Source organism: Callospermophilus lateralis, unplaced genomic scaffold, assembly GCF_048772815.1.
Source record: "Callospermophilus lateralis isolate mCalLat2 unplaced genomic scaffold, mCalLat2.hap1 Scaffold_121, whole genome shotgun sequence".
Taxonomy (NCBI): Eukaryota; Metazoa; Chordata; class Mammalia; order Rodentia; family Sciuridae; genus Callospermophilus; species Callospermophilus lateralis.
Window position 1 is genome coordinate 398,549 of NW_027512399.1, and position 10,007 is coordinate 408,555.

The 10,007-nt window shown below is 35.6% G+C and overlaps 2 pseudogenes; one reads left to right on the forward strand and one right to left on the reverse strand.

Annotated features, from left to right (window-relative positions):
- The first annotated feature begins 952 nt into the window (after nt 1-952).
- Nucleotides 953-1,617, forward strand: LOC143387949 (transcription factor JunD-like; annotated as a pseudogene).
- A 6,726-nt stretch (nt 1,618-8,343) lies between these two features.
- Nucleotides 8,344-8,867, reverse strand: LOC143387950 (large ribosomal subunit protein eL24-like; annotated as a pseudogene).
- Between the last annotated feature and the right edge of the window lie 1,140 nt (nt 8,868-10,007).

The following is a 10,007-nucleotide window of genomic DNA, read 5'->3' on the forward strand; positions in this document are numbered from 1 at the left end:
TTTTTTCCATATCTTCATGAACACTATTATTGCTTGTATTCTTGATAATTGCCATTATTACTTTATTCTAGTGAAATGAAGTATTGAAATAGTTTTGACTTGGATTTTTGTAATTGCTAAAGATGATGGTCTTTTTCATATGTTTTTGATCAATTGTATTTCTTTTGCTATGAAGTGTCTGTTCAGTTCCTTAGTCCATTTATTGATGGGTTATGTCTCTTTTTTGTCATTAAGTTTGTTGAGGTCTTTATATATCTTGGAGATTACTGCTCTATTTGATGGGTATGTGGTAAAGATTTATTTTTTCCATTCTGCAGGCTCTCCCTTCATGTAGTAGATTGTTTCCTTTGCAGAGAATAAGCTACTTAGTTTGAATTCATCCCATTTATTGATTCCTAATTTTACTGTTTGTGTTTTAGGAGTCTTGTTCAAGAATTCAGATCCTAAGCTAACATGTTGAGGATGTGGACTTTCTTTATTTTCTGTTAGGCACAGGGTCTCAGTTCTCATGTCTAAGTCTTTGATCTACTTTGAGTTGATTTTTTTGAGCAGAGTTTTAATTTCATCTTTCTACATATGGATTTTCAGTTTTCCCAGCATCAATTGTTGAAGAGGCTATCTTTTCTCCAATTTATGTTTTTTGGCATGTGTGTCTAGTATAGATTGGTCTACATGTCTTTTGATATATTTTTTTCAACTATTTCTCTGTACTATAGTTTAAGTTCTAATATTGTGATGCCTACCGATTCACTCATTTTATTGAGAACTGCTATGGCTATTGTGGCTCTCCTATTTTTTCAAATTAATTTTGTGTTTGCTTTTACTAGTTTTATGAAGAATGTCTTTGGGAGTTTAAAAGAAATTGCATTAAAGCTGTATAACTATTTTGTTAGAATGGCCATTTTGACTGATCATTCTGCCTTTCCAAGAAAATGGGACATCTTTACATCTGATGAGCACGCAGTTCCTCTACTCCAAGGTAGCGGCAGCAAGGAACAGGAGTTCATGAGGAAATTGTCGAGGCTCTGGAGGATTTGCACAAGCTGAACCAGCTTGGTGTGGCTACTTGAAGGAGAACCCTCTGGCAAGGAATCAGAGGCACTGCAACCTGCAGAGAGCTGCCCCTGGCGGAGGGCGCGCCAGAGGCACTGGTCTAAGCAAACCTGAGGAGCTATGCGGGTGGCGCCACTGGCGCTGGGGGCGCTGTAAGGCCCGCATTTGCTGTCTTGCACGTTCACTTCCCACCATGCTGCCCCTGGCGCACTGGGACCTGTATGCCTGGCTGCGCTTAAGGACAAGCCTCAGATGATGCCCCTTGTGCCAAGCTTTGGTGAGAGCCGGCTGCCATCGCCCATCCACATGGACTTTCAGGAACGCATCAAGGTGTATCCCAAGAGGCTGCTCAACAGCATCACAGCTTCCAAGTACCGAAAGCATAATCTGGAGCTCAACTCGTGCCTGGAGAAGAATGTGAAGATGCTCAAGAACCAGATCACGGAGGTGGCGTCCCATGTGAGCCTGTTGCGGGGGCAGGTGGCACATCACAAGCAGAAAGTCCTCAGTCACGTGAACAGTGGCTGCCAGCTTCTGCCCCAGCACCAGGTGCCCGCATACTGATCCTGAGCTTGGGGCGCATAGGTGACCTTCTTCTTGAGGGACGGGTTGGTGAGGGGGGGAGCTTGGGCTCCCTGTACTTGGAGAGGGTGTGGCCCTGGCAAATCCCTCCCCGAGGATGCCCAGGACTTGGAGAGGGCATAGTCCCCAGGGATATCCTGGGGGTGTCCAGAACTTGAAGAGGGCGCCCTAGGCTTTGACAAGCTGGACCCCCTGCTCCTTAGGGGTCAAGCACAGGTGCCCCCTTCACGCTGCCTCTATTCCCCCTCGAGCTGACTCTGTTGCCCACACTTCCCTGTGTTGCACAAACCTGAGCGCCCTGGCTGCTCCTGTGGAAGTGGGCTAATGTGGCTGCAGCCTCCAGCCTGCCTTTTCTTTTACTTTTTTTTTTTTTGCCTTTGAAAGAGAGAACAGAGTGTTAGATTTTGCGCTATTTATATTTCTAATAGGGAACAAATGGTTGTGTGTGCATGTGTGTTTTCTTGTATTTGTTTTTGAAAGAAATGGGAAGAAGAAGAAAAAAATACTATGCCTTTTCCTTGCTCTGGCTACCCCACTTCTGTCCTTTTGACATCCCTCCCCCCTGCCTTTTTCTTCTTTTGTTTTTGTTTTGCTGTGAGTCCACATTCCTATTTGTAATCCTTTGTTCTCCCAGTTTTCTGTTTTCAGTCTAAGTTTCCCTTGTGTTTAGGATAGACAGCTTTTATACTGTTAAGATATATCTCTACTATTCATAGTGTTCTAGTGTTTTGACCATGTATTTAGTCAAATGCTTTTCCTGCAATTATTGAAATAATTTTCTGATTCTTATCTTTACATCCATTTATTTAAAAAATGTTAATTTATTTCCATGTGTTGAACCAACCCTGCATCCCTGGGACAAACTCCACTGATCATGTTGTAATATCTTTTTAATATGATTTTGTATGTTGCTTGCCATAATTTTAATGAGAATTATTACATCTCTGTTCATCAGGAATACTGGTCTGAAATATTCTTTCCTTGATTTGTCTCAATCTGGTTTTTGCATCAGGTTGATATTAGTTTCATAGAGGGAGGTTAGAAGGTTTTGCTATTTTCCATTACATAAAATGATTTTAGAAGAATTGGTGTTCATTCTTTTTTCAACTTCTTGTAGAACTGGGCTGAGAATTCCTCTGATACTGGGTTTATCTTAATTGTTAGGCTTGTGATAAACACTTGCCGCAGTCTCTGGCTGGGCACAAATCACGAGTCTCCACCAGCTTGTAGATTCAAACAGCAATTCTTTATTCCCGACCTCACGCCGGCCTTCTACAAACACGTTCTGGGGAAATCCACGTTCTCTGCCCAAATCCACACCTGGGCTTCTGTCTCCCAAATATATCGTCTGACCCTAAGAACGCTAGAGGAACTCAGGCAGCAGGATACGCCCTATTCTAAATGGGGAACACCCTAATCTCCTATTATGCTAAACCAGGAACACCCTAAACACGGATCTGCCCTGGTCCTTGAGCAAGGTCACCTTTCAAGAGTCCTTCCACTAGACAGCATGGGAGTAAGCTGGCAAGGAAATTGTCATACCTACTTGGCTGATGGCTCCCAGCAAACACTGGCTTGGGAGAACTAATGTAGTACACTCACGACTTCATGCTTTAGAGGACAAATGACTACCCTAATATTAGCTTGCTTTGACAAATGTTAGTCATCAAAAAACAATATATTTTTATTTTTTTTGTTTTCCCCAGGAGAGGACACCTCCAAGACTCCATTTTTTTTTAAATCACATACGTGTATGTCTGTGTGTGTGTGTGTGTGTGTGCGTGTGTATCCACAGTTTTGTGGTCGCTTAGTAAAACTGCATTAAATAACACAGCCATGACTCCATTTTGGGTATTTTACTCAAGGTTTTTAGACCACATGTTAAATTTTTGATCCAAACAACACTTAAAGTAGCTATAATTTCTATCAGAGTCTCTACATGGAAGTATGAAATGATGGGATAAAATATTTTAACACTCTAACTCTCCAATATTATCAAATTTATTTCTAATGGAATTTAATGTTATTCATACTCTTGACATAATGCTCCCGAAATAAATGGAAAAAGCTTTGAAATTAAAAAAAAAAAAAAAAAAAAAAACATGAGTATCAGTCAAGGGAAGTGACAGAGTTCCATAGGAGCAGGATGAAGATTATGAAATGCTTCTGAATTAAAAGCTAAGTTCCATGAGAAGTGGAATCAACATTTTTCATGTGTGTGTATGTGCATTGGGATAATTACTACACTAAAATATTTAGGTTTTTGTAAAGTAGGAGAATATAAGATACTATCACAGTGTTAAGGAATAGGGAAATAAGGAAGCACTATCATAAACATCATGCTGAATTTAGCTGGAAATCCAAATGTGAAGCCTAGACATGTTTTGTAGAAAGCCATAAAGTTAAGCAAATAGAACATCAGTTCTCTTTCTGCTGAGGACAGAGTAGAAGGCAATAGTTTACACACATATTTTTAATAAATTCAATAAAAATTTTTCATTTCAAGGACAACTAATAAACCAGGCTGTGGTAGAAGAAACTGTCAAGTTATACTTTTTAAACTGTCTTTCACACATCTATGATAAAGAAGGAAAAATGACTATTTCCCATGAATCAATTCAGTAATAACAGAAAGTCTTCTCAGATAAATGGCTACACTTTGATTAATGCTGCAGTATTCATTAACTCTGGTGCCTCATCTAGAATAGTCACTCAGTGCCTAAAAGACTCAGGGCTACAAAGTAGGTACCCAGGGCTTTGAGATTTCTTCAAGAAAAAATTTTTTTTTTCCCAGCTTTGGCCATCCTGATATCAATATATGGAATCAGATATTTGGGGCAAAGTTGTACTCTGATGATCAAATTACCTTTCTCCTTTAAAATTACAAAAGAAAATTTATTGAAAATGCTTACTTTAAGAGTAAAGGAAGGAGAATAGGGAGAAGGAGAAGGGAGAGAAGGGGAGGGACTGGCGTCTGAAATGGAGTAAATATTTCCCATGCATGTATGATTATGTAAAAACAAACCCAAATATTATGTACAATAATACAAACAAGAAGTATATATGTAGGGGCTGAAGTTGAGACTCAGTAGTAGAGCACTTGCCTAGCATGGGTGTGGTACTAGGTTTTATTCTCAGCTCCACATAAAAAAAATGAATAAATAAAGATCCATCAAAAAAATAAATAAATGCTTACTTTACCTGAACACCCAAAGTCTGTTGTCATTCATTAAATGAATTTAAATTGTCTTTGAAAAACATTTTTTTAAAGTTTTCAGTGAACAAAATCATCCTTTGGTAGTTGAGTGAAAAAATCAGTAAAAATTCATTTGAAAGTTTAAATATTTTTCAAGAAGTGACAAAATAACTTTAAATTATCATAAACTTTTTTATTACAGAAAAGTCAGTAATGTGATAGAAAATATTTGTTTTTTATTGCTGTTGTCATGATTTTTTTTTTATTTTTATTTTTGTTCTGTTCCTAGCAAAAAATGTAAGGCCTCTCACTATACCCCAGACATTGGTGTATAAGAACATAAATTTTTATAAACCCCAAACTAATGTTTCATGTGAGTGTGTATACTCTTACAAGATATTTTTTTCATGTTTTTCAATTGGAAACAATTTAGAGTAATGACACCCTATTTTGGATATGCCTCCCATAGAGATTTATTTTCCAAATGACAATTCTTTGAGAAGTAAACATGGAGAGTGAACTGAGACATCTTCTTTTAGAAAGAAATCAAGGAAGAGATGGAAAATAAGAAATAAGAAAAAACCAATGAAATGAGGAAGGAAGAAACTAGACAAGAGAGAAAGGAAAGAAGAAATTTGACTAATGGTTTTTCTTATTTGGGAATGAAGATAGGTTAAGGCACCTTCTTCCTGAGGGAGCCAGTTTTTCTTCCAATTTCCTCTTTCCATTGTAGTCTATCTTCTCATTCTCTCACTCTCATCATATTAAATATTTAGCAGATATACATTGTCATTATGAATCAATCTGTGCTTGAAGATAATTTCTTCAGAGTAATGACAGTCTACCTTAGCCATGAGGAGGTAGTTTAAGAACTGTGAAAAAAAAATCATCGATGCCAATCATGCAGGATTTTGTCTTTCCCATTCTAGAAACCAAAATGTGAAACTCTTTCCTGTTAACCTTGTCTGAGAAATGTAAGGGAAGGTCCTGACTGGCCCTGGTCATGTCCAACCCTACTAAATATTGTTGTTAGCATAATGGAACTTGATCTGGAAAGATATGACTCACAGACCATGTTATCTGTTTCTGGTAGGTTAGTGTTAGTAAATACCGTAGCTCAAAATTGCAAGATCTACATGGGAAGTGTTAAGTTATTTAAAAAAAAATGGAGAAAGATTATGGAGCTCTCAGTATCACCAAATACCTATTAATTATCTGATCAATAGGACTGTGTTTCTCAGTAATATCACCCACAATTTATCTGCCCCTTAATGTGTATCAGCAAACCCCTTTACTTGGACTATCTTCATTTATTTAAACAAGAGGTATATTGGGTGAGAAAAAGAAAGTAATCTCATTTTATAGGTAGCATATTGGAAGTTAGGTAGACTTAAAAAAATATATCAGATAATTTTCTCATAAATATGAGTTTAGTAAAATAAGTTTAGAACATCTTTTCCTTAGTATTTAATGAATTACTACCTATGGAGCAGAGTGATAAATAATTATTCTTATTGATGTATAAGCATCTTTTTAATGTAAGGTACTAGTTTAATCACTAAGGGCTTATGTTCACTGTTCTCTAAAAAGATAATAAAAATAGAAAAAAATCGATTTTTCTTGACTTTCTTATTGGAAAATATCAGCAACACTTCGCAGAAAAATATACAAAAAAAGATAAATAAAAGAAAAAGAAAAAAAGAAAAAAAAGAAAGAAAGGAAAGAAGAAAAGAAAGAAGAAAGAGTTGTTGAAAATTATTAATTTTCAGTAGAAATTTTATTGTTGAGGGCCAGTCATAGGGCTGGACATGTTTGAGGCTAGGAAAATAACCAACCCTTCTTTGATTGTTTTAATAAACAAACTTTGTTTTAAGGAGAGTTGAATGAAGAAAAATGAATCACATAGTACCATGTTCCCATATGTCTTTCCTATCAGAGTTTCTACTATTTTTTTCTTTGTATATTTCTGAGAAACATTTGATGTAAGTACAAAATCAAAATATTTTGCCAATAGTGATGGTACTAAATAATTATTAATGGCAATAGATAGTTTAGTTATATATTAAAACATTAATTTTACAGTTTTTAAAGCATTGAGAAAGAATAATGTCAATTTTCACCATGATGGCATCTTACAGAGTAGATACACCATGCCAGAAGTCCCTGTTCTTAACCTCTTTAACATCTACTCTGCTTGATTTCTTGGCAATGTTTACCTTTTTTAATGTTTGACTTTTTCAGAATGTCATAAATTTGGAATTACACATATGTGGCATTTCAGACAATATATTCTTTCTGGCAGTATGTATTAATGATGCCTCCTTGTGTTTTCATGTTTGATAGTAAATTTCATTTTATTAAATTTTTTAGTGACCCTCCAGTGTTTGGATGTATCAAAGTGTTTACATTAATAACAGGCAAATGGCTACTGAAATCTCTCTTAGCTGCTTTCTTTCTTGGCAATCATAAGTGAAGAATCTGTGGATGTTTGTATGTGGATATAGCTTTCAATTCCATCGAATTAACACTGAGAAATACAATTAGTGGGCCATATTAAGTGTATATTGTGATTTTTAAGAAGCTATAAAGCTGCCTTCCAGAGTGGCTGTCCAATTTTTTTTTATCTCCACACAAATGTATGAGAGTTCCTTTTGTTCCCTATCTTTGCCAGCTCTTGATATTGTCAGGAATAAAATTTTATAAATTTTTATAAGTGTGTTTAATTTGTAATTCCTTTTTTTCTCCCAAAACTTATTTATTATACCCAACAATTAGAATAATGCCTGAATTTAACATGCACCAGCAAGAAAATTAGTAATCCATTATCTTGGATAATTGGGGATGAAGAAAATGTTGACATGCACCATAATTTTACCTTGAGAAAGCTTGTTTAAGACATGGCTTATGCATTGTTGTATCCTTGCAACTCAGCACAGGTGGGCAGATAATAAAGACATCCATAGAGTACAAGCCTGTTCACAAATTATAATATTTTTCTTATCACATTACACATTTATTGATCATCAGGCTGCTGAGCAATTTTATTTTATTTGGCACAGCTTTGTCAAAAGTCCTAGCTCAACAAACTACTCTGGGAATAGGTAAAACATACTCTTATTCAGTGTCCTTGGGTTCAGAGACAGAATAATATAGCCAGAATAGAAAGGAGGATGCTATTTTCTGGGAGCAAGAGATTAATACAGCTATTAATTTTTGGCACCATCAAATCAGATAATAGATAATGGTGGGAAAAGAAGGGGGGTCCCAATGTATAAGTTAAACCCAATAAAAAACAAACGTGCCTGTCATGGATAGAGAAATGACATGAAAAGAGCATTTGAATAGTCAACTTGGAGTAAATCTAAGCAAGATTCAAGTACTTTCAGTCTGTGTAGTGTGTCCTAAACATATCGAAGTAAAGCTAGTATTCAATCATACATCTTTATTGCCTTATTTTAACATTTCTCCAATTAAAAACGTTATATCTTTATTTTAAAATCTCATCTGCCAACTCATTTTCCACCAACTCAGAAAGCAGAAAACTTCTCTGGTTTCACAGCCTTTTCCTGAGGCGCTGCCTTTGTGGGACTCTTAGCAGCAGCCATTGCCATTTTTTTAAATGCCTGCTTAGATAATTATTATTATTATTATTATTATTATTATTATTATTATTATTATTATTATTATTATTTTGCTTCCTTGGCAGCCTAAGAGCTTGCTTTCATTGAGCCTTTTTAACTTCTGGTTTCTGATTCCTCTTGGCCATGATATCCGCAAGGGATGCACCAGTGATGGCCCTCTGAAATTTGGCTTCAAGTTGGGTTCTCTTCTTTTGAATTTCTTCTGACTGGCCTTTTTTATGCTTTCTTCTGTAGAGGACAGTACAGTTTAACTGCCAAAGATTCCTCTTGGATAGGAAAGCTGACTCACATTTTGCATTAAGAAATTGGAAAACCTTTCCTTCAGTCCTTGCATAGTGACTCCTGTATATGGATTATATCTGGTACCCACTAAAACTGCACAGCTTGAACTTCATGGCAGTGGCTGATTTGTAATTTCTTAATGACATATAATACTCAGCATCTTTTCCTATGCTTTCCGAATATATAGTTTGTTTTTCTGAGGAATATATTTATTTCTTTCATTCAATTTTAAAACAATTGCATTAGGGTAATACTGAAATACAATTAAGTATACATATATACTTCATACATTGTCATGTTTGCACATACCTATTTATCAGTGTAACAATGACCACAATCAAGTTTTTAACATTGATAGTTTATGCAGATGGTTCTTGGTGCCCTGTTGTATTTTTACCTCTTGTTTCCTCCTCCAAGGGGGGGGGGGGCAAAATAAAACAAAAACAAAAAACAAAACAAAACAAACAAACAAACATAAAAACCTGACTGATTTTGTATTGTGATACATGATACAGTAAATTGGAAATCACACAAATTGTCAAAGCCTTAATATGCATAGATAGTAATCTTGGAACAATTAGTCACCCCTCAAACTTAGTTTACTCATCTGTAAGATCAGAAGTCTTCCAATCAGGACTCATGATGCTGGAAAAATAAGGACAAAGTGAATAATGAATCAAGAACACTGCCTGACATAGAGAAGGCTCTTGATTTCTGGTATTCAGTGTTACCATCCATGCTTTAGTTTGGTGATGCAGAGTACATGTGGGTGACTATAAATCCATAGTTTCTTTCTTTTTATTTTATTTTATTTGTTATTTTTAGATATGCATAATGATAGAATATATTTTGCCATATATTACATATATAGAATATAACTCATTGTATTTAGGATTCTACTTTTGTGGTTCTACATAATGAGGTTATTCTGGTCATGTGTTCAAATACAAGGATATGAAAGTTATGTTCAATTCCATAGTTCGTTTCTGCCACCTCTAGCTATAATTGTATAGACTTCAGTGTTTTAAAGATTTTTTTCCTTATTGGTGTTATTGAGGTTGAATTCTCATAAAAGAGCCCATCAAAAATAAGTTAAGTAGTGACATTTATACTTTTGTGGTATAATTACCACAATTATTTTGATTTAAACATTTTAATTACTGAGAATAAATTATATAATCAGTGAATCAACCACTCACTTAAATGCCTTCCAAGCCCCTGGCAACAAACTCTCTCTTTTCTAACTCTATGAT